This window comes from Grammomys surdaster, unplaced genomic scaffold (genome assembly GCF_004785775.1).
Source record: "Grammomys surdaster isolate TR1022 unplaced genomic scaffold, NIH_TR_1.0 126051, whole genome shotgun sequence".
Taxonomy (NCBI): Eukaryota; Metazoa; Chordata; class Mammalia; order Rodentia; family Muridae; genus Grammomys; species Grammomys surdaster.
Window position 1 is genome coordinate 419130 of NW_021620862.1, and position 16383 is coordinate 435512.

At 41.1% G+C, this 16383-nt stretch overlaps 1 protein-coding gene across 2 annotated transcripts in view; it reads left to right on the top strand.

Moving 5' to 3' along the window:
* Fmn2 (formin 2) overlaps positions 1-16383 on the top strand; it is a 339367-nt gene that overhangs the window by 52429 nt on the left and 270555 nt on the right. The gene's annotated exons all lie outside the window — the stretch shown is intronic.

Consider the following 16383-nt stretch of genomic DNA (forward strand, 5'->3'; position numbering starts at 1 on the left):
CCCTCTCCTCCCTCTCCATCTCCCTCTTGAGGTGGTACAGTGAGGCAAACCACGACGCTTTGTGCTGGTTTTGTCTTGTGTATAATTGAGAAACTTTTCAGCAGAGAGGATGGGAGTGAAAGACAGGAAGAAGGAAGAAGGCTGTGGTAGGGAGGAGTGGCAGAGGGAGAAAGAGAGAGAGAGAGAGAGAGAGAGAGAGAGAGAGAGAGAGAGAGAGAGAGAGAGAGAAGCTCTAGGGAGGGTCAAATCTTCAGTGGAATTAATGCCAACATTTATTATTTATAAAAATTTTCCATTTAATTCTTTCATTTTTCTTCCCCCCCCACCCCATTTTACTTCTTATTTATTTTCAAGTCAGGGTCTCATGTAGCCCAGACTGGCCTGAAGCTTGCTATGTAAGTAAGGCTGACCTTGAACTCCTGATCCTCCTACCTTTGCCTTCCAAGTGTGGGAATTCCAGGTGTGAGCCCTCTGGCCTGCCTTCTGTGTTACTAGGGATGGCACTCAGGGATCTGTGCACACTAGGCAAGCTCTCTCTTCTGACCAAGCCGTCTGATAATTCCATACCTCTTTCATTTTTCTTATTTAAAAAACAACAAACCAAAACAACTTGAAGAATAAAATTCAGGTATTCAGATCTAGAAATATAACTGAATAAAAATACTGTTAAATTTTTTTTCCTTTTCACTATATACTGTCCTCATAGGCTTAACTTTCTTTCTTTCTCTCTTTCTTTCTCTCTTTCTCTCTTTCTCTCTTTCTTTCTTTCTTTCTTTCTTTCTTTCTTTCTTTCTTTCTTTGCCTTCTTTTCATCAATCAGTGTTGGCATGACACTTTGAAATGTACTTTTGCAATACAAAGTATTCCTAATAGTAAAGTTTAGGGATATTAAAATGCTAATAAAATAATTGTTTGCCTATCAAACATTCAAACAATTCTTAAAAATGTTAAAGACCTTTGTAATAACCTTGTTTATAGAATATATTCTAGATTAAGAATTTTATATAATGCATATGTGTGCAATTATGCATTTTGCATATTTTATAGACCTGTATCATATATACTAAGTATGAGTTTATTTGAAGTGATTTAATTGTACCTAAAGATGTATATAAAATGAGACAGATACTATTGATATCATATTATTCCTTGCTTTTATTTTATGTATGCTTTTCCATTATTTTACTGCAGTGCTTATTTCTATGTCTTCATTTTGTGCTGAAAACAGGATTAAATTGAAGGTTGTTACTTTGGCTGATCTCTCTAAACTCTCTTGTGGCAACTGAGGTGCTAAATTTCAGTCAAAAATAGAACTGGGCTTCATTTTGTACATTCCCTCATTTGTGTCCAGGGAGTCACTTACCACAGCCTTAGCATTGCCCTCTGCTGCTCATTTCAAATTCTGCAAGGAAATTCTCAGTGCTGCTCATTTTTAGTTTACAAAATAGTTGGAAGACATTTAAAATTGTCTCCACTGTGAAGTTCACTAGAAACTAATGTATTTTTTTTAAAATAAAATACTTAAATCACTTTGTAAAATTGGAGAGAAATGAACCCATTTCCCAAATTATTTATTTATTTATTTATTTATTTATTTATTTATTTATTTTAACACTATGTACTGATCAAAACAAGGATATTGTTAAGGTTACAGCAATGCTAGGAAAAACAATTCAAATGTTGAAAAAGTAGTCTCTGTCCTTTCTGAGGATTCATTTTACCAATGTTCCTTGGCAAGTTAAACTTACATGATCTTTTTTTTTTTTTTCAAATGAGACACATTTTTAACTGCAGTACTTTACAGCTGATGATATTAAGACATACAAAAAAGGTCACTGATGCTTAGATTCAGTGGGCTACAAGGGAAGCGTTGAAGATAGCCATCAATTACATTTAGTCAACAGTAGTGCAAGTGAGCACTGCCTAGTTTTTTCCATACCCATGGATAAATAAGTGCCAGTGTGTGATGGTAGTCTTGTTTATCACTTATCTAGATCTGGAATGAACCACAATCCCAGAAATAAAGGCATTGTGATCTTGATCTTGAGTCTAGAAGATCTTGAGGTGGGAAGGCACACCTTTAATCTAGGCCATACCTTTGCCTTCTTGACCTTGACTTGTTAACTTGTTAGCCCAAGTCTTGAATATATATATATATATATATATATATATATATATATATATATATATATGACCAGCTGAGATATCCAGCCTCGAGGGACTGAGAAACAACTAGATTCTTGAACTATCATTCACAGCTACTCATTGTTGGATTAGTTGAACTGCAGCATTTAAGTCATTCCAATAATTTCATATATATATATATATATATATATATATATATATATATGTGTGTGTGTGTGTGTGTGTGTGTGTGTGTGTGTGTGTGTGTTGTGTGTGCGTGTGTGTGTGTTTAAAGGCCACACCTTTATAGTGCCACTCCCTGGGTTGAGCACATACAAACCATAACACAACCTATCTCATATCCTCAGCTGTAAGAAATTGTTGGCAATCATGAGGGCAGTTTTACAAAGTTAAGGCAGAGCAGAATAAAAGAGGAGCATATCTTGATTAAAACCTCATTGGATTGGTCCAGTTTTAACTAGGATTGCATTAACATTCAATTATGATTTCAAACTAAGATACAGCAAGAGTGTGGAGTTTCACAATAGAATGTTTGCTTCTTTGTTGTTTTCTTGAATCTGGTTTAGCTTCCCAGGCTGAGGTAAAACTCAGACTCTTGCTCTTCCTACCTCAACTTCAAAAATGAGGTGGTGCAGGCATCCTTCAGCATGCTGGCTCCAGAAATGGCACTGTTTTTAAATTCCTTGACTAACATTATGACCTCACTGGTAAGAAGTCAAGCTAACCCATCTCAGATGACTCTGTTGGTGACTGTCATAACCACTTCTGGAGCTCTTACACTGGCATGAGCTTTACAGCCATCTGGACCTTATGGCACTCATGGGAGGTGGTGCGGAGCTCCTTGTAGTGGGGAGGAGAGACTGGTCATAAGGATTAGCAGAGACGTGATAGGATCTCAGGCTATTGAACTCTGCAATGCCTGACTTGCAGTAGTCTTTGAGAGTCTTTTAGGATAATTGTTACAGGCTGTGCATATCATTGTGTTAGGGTTTCAGAAGTCTGTCCAAAGGTGAAGGGGCAAGTTCTAAGAGGAGCCTACCTTTGCCCATAGCTTTAGAAAGGTCAAAAAATAAGATCTTACTAGCTGTCCACCCCCTGATAGGAAATGCATAGATATTACAACTTAGTACCCTGTTTACAGTGTTGATTTAGAAGGAACTAATTTGAAGTTTCTGTTTTATTTTTTCAAGTTATATTTGAGCTCTCTAAGTGAAATGCTTGCACATGTGGGATTATGTTGTTTTCACCCTATGATGATAACTATAGTCATATGGTACTAGGTTTCTCCTAACTATTGATATCATCCTCCATCTAAGCATCTGATCTGGAGTCTGTTCTTTAAGTAGCAGAGTTCCCACCGATCTTAGTTTTAGTTTCAGCCTGCTTCCTGTGCTGTAAATAGCCATTGACACGCTTTTGTGCTGAGTGTTAAGTTTAAGGTTTTTTTCCCATATGAAGAGATTCACCAGTTAGCTCTAATATATGCACTACTTCTGTTTCCCATGTGTTATCCTGAACAAATTCTTAAACCTCATCTTCAGCTCACACCTTTGAGAAATGTCAGTACTGGAGTGTGAAGACTGCATTTTGAGAGAGGGAGTCTTAGAAAATTGTGAATGCAGTTTCCTATGGTGTTTCTTTTGCTTAAGAAAATTGTTATAGGTATTCAGATGTTCCATGCTTTTGCAAGGATATTGAGGACAGAAGAAAGCCCATCACTGTTAATTAGAGTATTTGGGGTACAACAAGCCCAGACCTTGACACCACTGATACAGTAGGTCCAGCCAGTTATCTTCTGTCCTGAATAGAAATTTATTTATTGTGGCCACATTGGGAAAAGATAAACTAACCCTCACTAGTGACCTCTCACCCCAAATCCGTCTTCATCTTTGGTGTAGTAATATGAGGCATTTCGTATACATAACTAAGCAGCATCCTAGACACCACTGACGCTTGTTGGCTCAGCCTGTCTCTCCTGTAAGGTGGTCTAACAAGTTAAAATTCTGTGAACTTTCTTCCTGGGACCTCCCCTCTCCCCATCCAGTGGCATCTGGTTTTCCTGTCTGCCAGCATGGTGCTCTTGAGGAAATTACAGTTCCTTGGCATTCATTATTTCTGCAGCAGGATACCCGGAGGGAGGCTCCACCTCCATCTCCATGTGCACATTTCCTAGCATTGTTTCTTTACAAATTGTCCCATCATGGTGAGCAAGGGGGAGACAGACTGAGAATTTATTTCCTCTGTTTTGACTGGAACAGCCCATAAATTCTCTCTCTCTCTCTCTCTCTCTGTCTCTCTCTCTGTCTTTCTCTCTGTCTCTCTCTGTCTCTCTCTCTCTCTCTGTCTCTCTCTGTCTCTGTCTCTGTCTCTCTCTGTCTCTCTCTCTATGTCTCTCTCTCTGTCTCTCTCTGTCTCTCTGTCTGTCTCTCTGTCTGTCTCTGTCTCTCTGTCTCTTTCTCTCTCTCTGTCTCTCTGTCTCTCTGTCTCTCTCTCTCTCTCTCTCTCTCTCTCTCTCTCTCTCTCTCTCTCGTGGTGGCAAGAGTTTAGAACCAGAGCCAGGTTTACTATCAAGGTTCTGGTAGTGTAACACAATGTTCATGATATAAGCTATGGTCTCCCTATGTTGCTCAACTTGTCTTAGAACTCTGGGTGCTGATGGCACCAGGAGTAGGGGTGGGGTGGGGGTGGGGGCGTACTACTCATGGCTTCACTGGGAAAGAAAACAGTAAATGGTTTGAATGTGGAATGTTCTCATGTGGTGCTATTTTGAGAATCTATGGAATCTTCTGGAAGTGGGCTCCAGCTGACAGGTGTGGGGCTGTGCACATGCAGTTTGAAGATTATAGATTGGCTTTCACATTTCTGCACCACAGATAGGATCCAGCCATGACTCTAGGCCTAAGCCATCAGCGTGTACTATGTCCTCTGAACCATGAGCCAAATAACCCTTTGCTCCCTTCAACTGCTTATTGGGCAGTTTGTTCACAGCAAAAGAAAATACAATGATATTCATTCACCGAGACTAAGATAAAGAGTCAGCCTCTATTCAAGCCAGAGTTGACATTCTATTTCAAAGGTCCCTCATGTGTTAGAAAAAGAGATTTCAGGCATAGTATGTGGACTGCCTGGTTTTGTGTATCGACTTGACATAAGTGATCAGACTCATCAGAGAGGAAGGAGCCTCACTTGAGAAAATGCCTTCATGGGTTCCATCTGTGAGGCCTTTCCTCAATTAGTGATCAATGTGGGAGGGCCCAGCCTGTGGTGGGTAGTGATATCCCTGACCTGGTTGTTTTGAGTTTTATAAGAATGCAGGTTGATCATGCCATGGGGAGCAAGCCCGTAAGTAGCACCCCTTCATGGGCTCTGTATTAGTTCCTGCCTCCAGGATACTTCCCTGTTTGAGTTCCTGTCCTGGCTTCCTCCAACGAAACTCTTTCCTCCCCAACTTGCTTTTTGGTCTTGGTGTTTTGTTGAAGCAAATAAAAATGTTAAGGTATTATGGAATGGTAGTTGGAAAATTCTAGCCTAAAACTGTCCTCTACTCTTTGCTCAGAATGTTGTTTGTCTCTGGGACCATTCCTTAGATCCCTTAGAGAACTCTGTGATTTGATACATAGGGTGGAAGGATTGTTTTTCTCCCAGATTTTGAAGTTCAGCTTCCAGTTGAGATGCTTGGGGTATAATTTAGTGTATTTACCAAGTTGTCAGGTAGAAAAAGGATCAAATGATGGAGGAGAGGATACAACATGCCATTGTAGAATTTATAATAGCCAGTAACAGTGGATAGACTAATAAAATTATTAACCCTCTCTCCAGGCTCTTTCTTACCACAGATGTGTTTATTCTCTGTGTAGCCAGGGCCCCAACAATTCTCTTTCAGCATAAGATCTCATTACATTGTATTGAAGGAATCTTGTTTTAACAAGCTTGTGTCACTATGTTCAGCTCATACCTAACTTGCTGTGTGGACTGTGCTGACTGTTTAAAAAGAGGGAAGCTCATCTGTCTTGTAAGGACCTAAATTCCTCCTCATCAGTATGAAGGGGAGTTTATGGTTGTTTCTAATGTGATTCTGAAGGGACTGGGGCAGTTCCCAGCCCCCAGGGCCTACAGTCATCTTCATCATTTTTCCTTCTTTTCTTATGCATGTCTAGGATTCTTATGGGCAAATTTCATGTTTAATCTTATTGTATCCAAATCAGGCATAAAACATTCTCCCAGAGATAACTTTATTTTTTTCCTGTTTTTAAATTATCCTAGGAAGTCAAGGTTTTCCATCTAGATTTCCAGAAGAACATGGACCTGTTATTTTAACCCACAAGCCTCTTGATTTGAGACTTACACACTTTCTCTTACTCATAATCAAGGTCACAAGAAGATGCATGCCCACAAGGCCTACCCATTTAAGAATAATACATAGACGTCTTGAGAGCTTATATTTACATGAGTGGGAGGAGAGAGATAGTTCCCACCATGGAAAATCAGAGCAGATGCTATGAAGTGCTATGTAACTTGACTGTGAAGTGGAAGGCATATGGGCTGTAGTAGAAACCTTTTGTGCTTGTAATTCCAGGTCAAATGGGAGCTTACAAGAGGATCATCTTCTTTTCTGGTTACTGTTAGACAAAGGCAACTTAAGGAAGCATTTGTTTTGGATTGGTGTTTGAGGAAACAACTCATCCAGGCAGGGAAGTCATGGTGGTAGAGGTGTGTAGCAGCTGGTCACACTGTCCTTGGTGGCAGCAGAGAGTGGTGAACACTGGTGCTCAGATTGCTGTCAGATTCAGTTTACCTTCCTCCCCCATGGGATGATGATGTCTATATTCAGGAGATATCTCCCCACCTTAATTAACTTAATCTAGAAATGGATTACAGACATGTTCAGAGATAATTTCCATGGACTCTCATGTCCATGACACTGAGTATTCATCATTACAGGCAAGTTTTGGGAAGCAAAGCATATCTTTTGAGATTAAAAACAAAAACTCTTATTCATGTATATGTGTACTTAACAGGATCTCTGTATGGTTATGTCATGTGTGGTGCCTTTAGAGACCAAGGTATTGTATTCCATGGAGCTGGAGAAGTTACAGGTGGTTTTGAGCAACCCAACAAGGGTGCTGGGAACCAAATCCATATATTCTGTATGAGCAGCCAGCACTCTTAAAAGTTGAGCTATCTTTTTTAGCCCCAAGAGTATATATATAGAGAGAGGTTTAAGGCTATGAAAGACCCAGGTACATTCAAGAAGTGATGAGAAATTCTGGCATCAGAAGTAGACTGCAAAGGCTGGGAGGACAGGGATGGTAGAGGCTCATCACTGGGCAGGTCTTCACATGCTCTCCAGCCATATGGAGTTCAGATTCCATATCAGAATCTTTGGAGAACTCAGACTTTGCATAGTAGATACAAGCAAACCTTTCTTTGCTTTTATGAAAATTATTTCCTATCTGATAGAAGGAATGGTCTGGGGTTGTAGTGACTGTGATGGCTATTCTTGATTGTCACTTCATTGTATCTGGAATGAATTACAATTCAGAAATGGGGGGTTTCTTAGGATTTTACTGCCATGAACAGACACTATGTCCAAGGCAAGTCTTATAAGGACAACATTTAATTGGGGATGGCTTACAGGTCCAGAGGTTCAGTCCATTATCATCAAGGCAGGAGCATGGCAGCATCCAGGTAGGAATGGTGCAGGAGAAGCTGAGAGTTCTACATCTTCATCTGAAGGATTCTAGCAGAATACTGACTTCCAGGCAACTGGGATAAGCGTCTTAAAGCCCACACCCACAGTGGCACACCTACTCCAACAAGGTCACACCTTCAAATAATGCCACTGTCTGGGCCAAGCATATTCAAACCATAACAGAGGTCATATCTATGAACCAAATCTTGAGGCTGGAAGACACAGGCTTTTCATCTGAATCTTAAGGTAGGATGATATATGCCTTTAATCCAGATCTTGAGGTGGGGAAAGAAACGCCTTTAATCTAGGCTATACTTTCTATTGGAAGTCTATAAAAGGACAATGGAGGAAGGAAGGTTTTGCTTTTTGACTGTTTGCCCTCATCTTGATAGCACATACATTCTCTCACTGGCATAGAGCCTACTTCTTTGGGGTTCCAGTATTTACAGAAGATCAGCTAAGACACCCAACCTTGTGGGAGTGAGCAACTACTAGATTCTCGGACTTTCCATTCACAGCTAGCCATATTTGGATCAGTTGGTCTGCAATCTATAAGTCATTCATATATATAATGTTCCATATGTTCTGTGACTCTAGAAAACCCTGGCTAATACAGATTGTAGTACCAATAGTGGGTCTAGAGAAACAGAAATGTAAGAATGAATCTTTTAAGTATCTGGAAATGACTTTTCAATCAATTTAGTACCATCAAATGTGCCAGCACCTTCAGCTACTGAAGCCTCTCCAGTCACTCCCTCTCCTGGGAGTTCAGAGAGTACTGAAAACCCATGGCATGAACTGTATTACAAAGCTAAAGAGATTAATGCATTTGATTATCCTGATTGATCAATTGTGAATAGCACTGGATTTGATAACCCTGTATATAAGACTTTTGACAGTTTAAAGGAAAATAAGGAAAATGTTACTGCTGCTTGGTTGCTCTTTAGCATGTCTGGATAAACTGATAAAAGGTAGGGATGAACTCTGTGATAAATTAATCAACTGCAGAATATAGTGCAGGACAACAAAGTACCTAGTGAATCAAATGGATCAGTTACTGATGTGCATAAAAAGTCTAAAGGTTTCTAAGTGTGCCCTAGAAGAGAATCTTCTTTCCAGTAGCCACAGAGTTCAAGTTGCAGAAAACCAAACCATAGCCCTTACTGTAAGGTTGGCTGAATTACAGCAAAAAATCAAGGTCAACCTCAGAGAATGTTGACAGTTAAACTAAGGGCATTGATTGGAAAAGAATCGGGTCCTATAACCTGGGATGAGGATCCTACTGAAGCTGAGAACTTTGAATCCTCAGATTCTCAAGGGTTTATTTAATCTGAGGAAGTAGTGTGTAACTGTCGTTTCTTTTGTAACGGCCGTCAGGTTCTGTTACTTTGTAAAGGCCAGCCAGTTCTGTTGTTCTGGTCGGCAGGTCAGGGTCTAGCAAGAGAGAGAGTGGGGACGGAGGAAGGGGGAAAAAGGGGCGAGAGACGCAAAAGATAGATACAAGACAGAGTCTGGTGGCGTCTCTTCAAGTCTCTTTTTTATTCTCTTCTCTTCTTACTATATTCTCACTCCTTCAGTCTCCTGACACCTCTCACTTTCTCACTCTTTCTTCTACTTCCTACTACCTTCTACTACTTACTATCTCCTACTTTCTACCTCCTACTTTCTTCCTCTACCTCTTCAATAGAAAGGAAATCCGGGTATTTATACCCTTTACCACGTGACTTGCCCTCGTGGACAATCTCAACTGAAGCCACTACGTCACGTGCCTTGTAGCCATGGATACCAGGAGCACCTGGCAGCTGGGGGTACTAAACAGTGTAACAAGATGTTTATCAGAGTGCGCTCAGTTATTGCAGGCTGTTGAAACAAGTCTCTTGTCAGGGTATATGGCTCAAGATGGCTGTAAAGATGACAGCCACTTTCGGCTAAGAGTCGGCTCCCAACAGGTCCCCCTTTTTAAATTTGTTTTCAAAAGGGAAGGCTGGGAAAACTTACGGAAACCGTGTCTGTCTTAGGTTGGAACAAAAGACCCAAGCCTCCCTTTCCCGTCTCTGGATACTCAACAGCCATTGGTTGAGCTCTTGTCTTAGGATGGTGAGGCCTCCCAGTTAGGGGCAAGGGTCTTGAGGTGTTCTCTTACCCGTCATTGACTATCTGGCTTAGCGCGTAAGTTAAGGGTTAATCTTTGTCAGTCTTGATGACAGAGGTTTTAGTCTCCTACTTTTAGCCTGTAATAATGGACCTGTATGGGTTTCATTTGTGTAACGTCTCTCTGTTGTAGTATAAAAGTCATCAGTTTGTTGAGCAGCATGAACCCGAGAGACAAGAGTCTTAGCAATGTCTGAATAGTTAGTGTAAATGTAACACTCTTTTTAAGGGTAGCACATAACTTCTTCTGTTGGAGGAGTAAAAAGTATAAGCCTCTTTTATTTTATAACACTATTTTCTAAATCTAATCTATATAAGTACAGAACTGATCATAGCTTTGATCTTAACAAAACAAGTAAGAAAATCTCTATTTCTGTCCCAATCAATCTCAAACCTAAAACACAACTATAGTAACTATGGTAATGGGTTTTCTCTAGGGTTTAAACAATGTACCACTAAATCATAAATCAGGGAACCAAGAGTTTAATAGAGCCATCCTGGAGGCGTGGGTGGTGATGTCTTCTTCCGCACTGAGAACTTCTCAAGTCAGGTATACTGGTTGATTCATTCCAGTGAAGCATCTTCATGTTTCCTGTAAAGGAAAAATATGCTTCTCAGGGGGTTTCTCTTCTCTGGATTTGTTATTATTGTCTATTTGTTTGATCAGTCTCTCTGGCAGCCATCGTGTAGAATCTGTCGTTTGGGAATATATGTAGACAGAACCTCTTCTCTAGATAAGCACTGGATCTGGCCCATTCCAGGTTCTAGTTAATGGGTCTTTCCAGAGGACTGTTGTAAAATTCTTTTTAGTATTAGGATGTCAGAATCTATCTGTAGCAGATTTTCCTTCAGAATCCAAAGATTTGTGATTAGTAGGAATCAATGGAAGTAACAATAGTTGAGCTATCTTCCTTCCTGTAGGAAAAGTGACTATATTTTGTATTGCCTTGGTCATTACCTTAATCTCACCTTGATAATCATTGTCTATAACTCCAGGAAAAATTTGTAGTCCTTGTATAGTAGCACTGTTTCTTTCGACCATCAGGCCAAACACATTTGGATAGAGTGGTCCAAACACTCCAGTGGGTAAGGCCTGAGGTCCCATTTCTGGGGTTAATACTGTGTGGGTGGCAGAACTGAGGTCCAGTCCTGCACTTCCTGGTGTTGTTCGACTAAGTTTTGAAAGGGGTTGTTGTTTGTTGGTATGAAACTGACTGCCCCATAAGCCTGTTTTGGCTTGTATTGGTTCGGGGCCTGGGGCTGGCCCCTGTTCCCGTTTCCCTGATTATAGGAAAGGGTGTTTCTTTGTGCATCTGTCTTGGACCTACATTCACTAGCCCAATGTCTTCTACGTTTGTAACGTGGGCATAGCCCAGGCTGTTTTCTGGGCTGTCTCTGGGTTAACTCATTTTCTGTTTTGCAATATTTTGAAAAGTGTCCAGGCTTGCCACATTTAAAACAGGCCTTTTTGTCTCTACTTGTCAAAAAGTCTCTTACTGATTGTCCTTGCATGGCGGCTGCCATAGCTAAGCCCTGTTGGTAGGAGGGCCCTATATCAGAACAGAGTCTGATATACCCAGTAAGATCTGTCTTTTTCCTATAGGGTCTAATGGCTGTTTGGCAGGCAGAATTGGCATTTTCATATGCAAGTTGTTTCACATAATCTATACCTGTCTCTACATTACCAAAAATCCTCCCTGCTGTTGTCATTAATCGATGAACAAAATCAGAAAATCGTTCATCAGGCCCTTGTCTGACTGAGGTCAAAGATGTACCAGGGTCTCCCTTTACTGGGAGTTTGTGCCAAGCCTTCATGGCCGCATTTTGAATTTGAGCAAATAAGCCTGGGTCATATTGCATCTGGTTATCACTAGAAGCAAATTGCCCTTCTCCTACTAAGGCATCAAAGGACCAACCATTACCTGCCTGAATGTTTCTCCTAGCTGTCTCTTTACAATTCTCATGATACTCTGATTTCCAAATAAGATAGTCACCACCACTAAGAACTGCTCTCACTAGAGTATCCCAATCACCAGGAGTCAGCCACTCCTCTGCAACAGATTCTAAGATTGTAAGAGTAAAGGGAGCAGTGGCACCGTATTGTGACACTGAATTTTTTAATTCTTTAATAATTTGAAAGTTAAACCCTGTGTGATGTCTCCACGCAACTCCTTGAGCATCTCTAGTCTCTGATACAGGGAAAACCTTAACCTCTCTCTCCTCTGGCTGATCTGTGGCTGAACTGAAACCAGAGGACAGGGGCTGCCTTTGGACTCCAGGTTGAGGAACTCGAGGACCTGAGGAATTTTCTTTGCCCTCTTGAGACCTCTTCCCTGTCTTTAATTTTTGTATCTGATTAATTAAGTCCTGATACTCTTCCTCTAACTCTATTTGTTGTTTAAGGAGAGAAATTTGTTGTTTAAGAAAAGAAATTTTGTTCTGTAACTCCTTTCTGTTATCTTCGACCACCATCTCTATAGCAGGAGTGTCTGGAGGTGGAGGAGCACAGGGAGGGGGCCTTCGGGAAGAAGGCCATTCAGGATCAAAATATTTGGCTGCCTCTTCCTCTAGGTCAGCACAATCTGGCTCTGACAAATTGATTACTTCAACCTTTGGTCCTATTTTGGATTCTATGTGTTTCTTTTTCTTTTGGACATGAAAAGCAACATTTAAACAGCGAAACAAAAGCAGACAATTGATACACGTAAACAGCAAGCAACAGAACAAAACCAGAGAGTTGAGTTCAGGCTGACTTATTTCTTGCCCCATTATTACTATGACTTACTGGTCTCCACACGGCAGTTTTCTGTGGCAATCACCTCTGTTTCACCTCTGAATTTTCAGTCGATCCTCCTTCCAGTAACGTCCCTCACTGGGTCTCTGGTTCTTGCTGCCCCATGTTGGGCGCCACTTTGTAACTGTCATTTCTTTTGTAACGGCCGTCAGGTTCTGCTACTTTGTAAAGGCTGGCCGGTTCTGCTGCTCTGGTCGGCAGGTCAGGGTCTAGCAAGAGAGAGAGTGGGGACGGAGGAAGGGGGAAAAAGGGGCGAGAGACGCAAAAGATAGATACAAGACAGAGTCCGGTGGCGTCTCTTCAAGTCTCTTCTTTATTCTCCTCTCTTCTTACTATATTCTCACTCCTTCAGTCTCCTGACACCTCTCACTTTCTCACTCCTTCCTCTACTTCCTACTACTTCCTACTACTTACTACCTCCTACTTTCTACCTCCTACTTTCTACCTCCTACTTTCTTCCTCTACCTCTTCAATAGAAAGGAAATCCGGGTATTTATACCCTTTACCACGTGACTTGCCCTCGTGGACAATCTCAACTGAAGCCACTACGTCACGTGCCTTGTAGCCATGGATACCAGGGGCACCTGGCAGCTGGGGGCACTAAACAGCGTAACAAGATGTTTATCAGAGTGCGCTCAGCTATTGCAGGCTGTTGAAACAAGTCTCTTGTCAGGGTATATGGCTCAAGATGGCTGTAAAGATGATAGCCACTTTCGGCTAAGAGTCGGCTCCCAACAGTAGTGCCTTCAACCCCACCCCTTAAAATATTGCCCTTTTCATCATTCACTGAAGAAATTAATGCTTCATTGTCTGCTAAATCAGCAGTGACTTTCTCTGAAGAAAATGCCAGGCTACACAGTACTGATGTTCCTCAAGACCCACCACTACTTGCCTTTAGACATACAGCCTGTCTCAAGGTAAAGCAAGTTCCTAGAGGGGAGGTAGTCCCTGAGGAGGTGTGCTGTACCACTAAGGAGCTTGATGAATTTGCTAATTCATTCAAGCAGAAGTCTGAGGAATCTCTGTGGGAATGGATTTTAAGGGTGTCGGATAATGGTGGAAGGCACATAAAACTACAGCTGAGTTTATTGATATGGGCTCTCTAAGTGGAGGAGATTCTAGGTTTAATATGGAAGTTAACATAGTTTTAAAAGAAGTGTCAAAAGTTTGTCTAAATGTTTGGCTGAAGCATTTATCAAAAGATGGCTACTGAAAACAAGTTAAAAATGCCTAATATCCCTTGGCTTGATACAGGAATTTTAAGGCTCAGGGAATTTGCAATGTTAAGAGTGGGCAGATACTCTGTGTAAATCCTAATCCTCCACAATGGGAAGGCCTAGAAGAGGTGCCCTTCATGAATCTTGTAAGGGTGAGAGGGGCACCAGCACATTTGAAGAGTTTTGTTCTCACCCCTTTTCTTGTTCCAGACCTTAAGGTTTGAGATGCTGCTGCTCAGTTGGACAAATTAAATGCATTTGGATTTAACTGGGCCCCAAACTAACAGGGCGCAGCTGGCAGCACTGAATTGCTAAAGGCAGGTGATTGTAGTTATAATGCGCAGTGTAGCCACAGCGATGTCCATAATTCCTAACCCTTAATGGTCAACACATGTGAGCTGAATTTTACAGTGGCATGACATGTGTGGAACTTTGGTACCAGCTGATCAATCATGCTCTTTCCAGGCATGAAATAGATAAGAATTTTTGTTTGACCTGTGTAAGCAGAAAAAGTCTCAAATGAAAGAAGGGCTGCACTGGGTCATGGCAAAGGGCAATCTGGGCCAGTAAACCAATTTCCGGATTTGATCCAGTTTGCAGATCTAGAACTGCTTGAATGAAGGGGTGACAGGTTCCTCTGAGAAAGGACCTTGATAGGATTTCTTAAAGTTTTACTGTTAGTCTTTCATCAGTTCTTCCCCAGAAAAATGTATAACCTTTTATAAAAAGGTAGCTGTACATTTGAGGAAACGAAATGATTAGACTTTCCAGGGTCTTTTGGATACTTGTTCTGAATTGACACTGATTCTCTTAGAGATCCTAAGAAACACTGGGACCCTCCAGTTAAAGTAGAGACTTATGGAGGCTAGGTGACAAATGGAGTTTTGGCTGATGTCCAACTCACAGTAGGTCAGGTAGGTCCTCAAACTCATCCTGTGTTTATTTCTCCAGTTCTAGAATGCATAATTGGGATAGATATTCTTAGGAGTTGGCAGAATTCTCACATTGGTTCTCTGACCTGTGGAGTGAGGGCTATTATGGTCGGAATGGCTAAATGGAAGCCTTTAGAGTTGCCTCTGCCAAAGAAAATAGTGAGTCAAAAATAGTTTCATATCCCTGGAAGAACTTCAGAAATACTGCAATCATCAAGAACTTGAAAGATGTTTCCACCACATCTTCCTTTAATTCTCCTATCTGGCCAGTGCAGAAGACAGATGGATTATGGATAATTACAGTTGACTATCAAAAACTCAATAAGGTAGTAACTGATTGCAGCTGCTGTACCAGATATACTGTCCTTACTTGAAAAAATGAACACATCTCCTGGTACATGATATACATCTATTGATCTCTTTCCTCAGCCTTTACTGTCATTACCCAATAGGCCTATGAACAAACTATCCATGATAAGAGATAATGGTAATTCATTGGCTCAACAATATGTACTTCCACTCACCAAGGCCTCCCTGGCAGTAGCTACTGCTAATTGCCAGATGTGCCAATAGTATAAACCAACATTGAGCTGCAGATATGGCACCATTCCCCAGAGTAACCAGCCAGCAACCCAGTGGCAAGTTGACTATATTGAACTACTTCCTCCATGGAAAGGACAACACCTTATCCTTACTCGAGTAGATACTTATTCACATTGTAGGTTTGTCTTTCCTAAGCATAATGCTTCTGCTCAACCCACCATCCATGGACTTACAGAATGCCTTATCATTTCTGACCAAGGAACTTACTTGTAACAGCCAGAGACAATGGGCTCACGCTCACAGAGTCTACTAGTGTTACCATGTTCCCCACCATCATGAAGCAGCTGGCCTGATAGAAAAATGTAATTTTCTTTTGAAGCCACACTTACAGTGCCAGTTAGGTGGTGTCAGCATGGAGGCCTGGGGCAGTGTTCGCCAGAAGGCAATATATGCTTTGAATCTGGATCCAATATATGGATGGTTTCTCCCATAGCCAGTATCTAAGGATGGAAAGGGAATGGTTCCACTTGCTATCAATCACTACTAGTGATTTCAGTAGGGAAATTTTTGCTTTCTATTCATGCAACCCTAAATTCTGCTGGTCTATAAGGTTTGGTTCCAGAGTGGGGAGTGTTCCTGCCAGGAGCCACAACAAACATTCCATTGAACTGAAAGATCAGACTTCTCCATGGTTAATTTGGGCTTCTAATGCCCTTAAACCATCAGGCTAAGAAATGAATCACAGTGTTAGGAAGGGGTAACTGATCCAGATTACTATGGGAAAATTTCATTGCTTCTCCATTAAGGAGGTCAGAAAGATTATGTCTAGAGTATAGGAGATCATTTAGGGCATCTTTTGATGCTACCAGTTCCTGTGATTAAAGTCAATGGAAAGCTACAAAAGCTGAA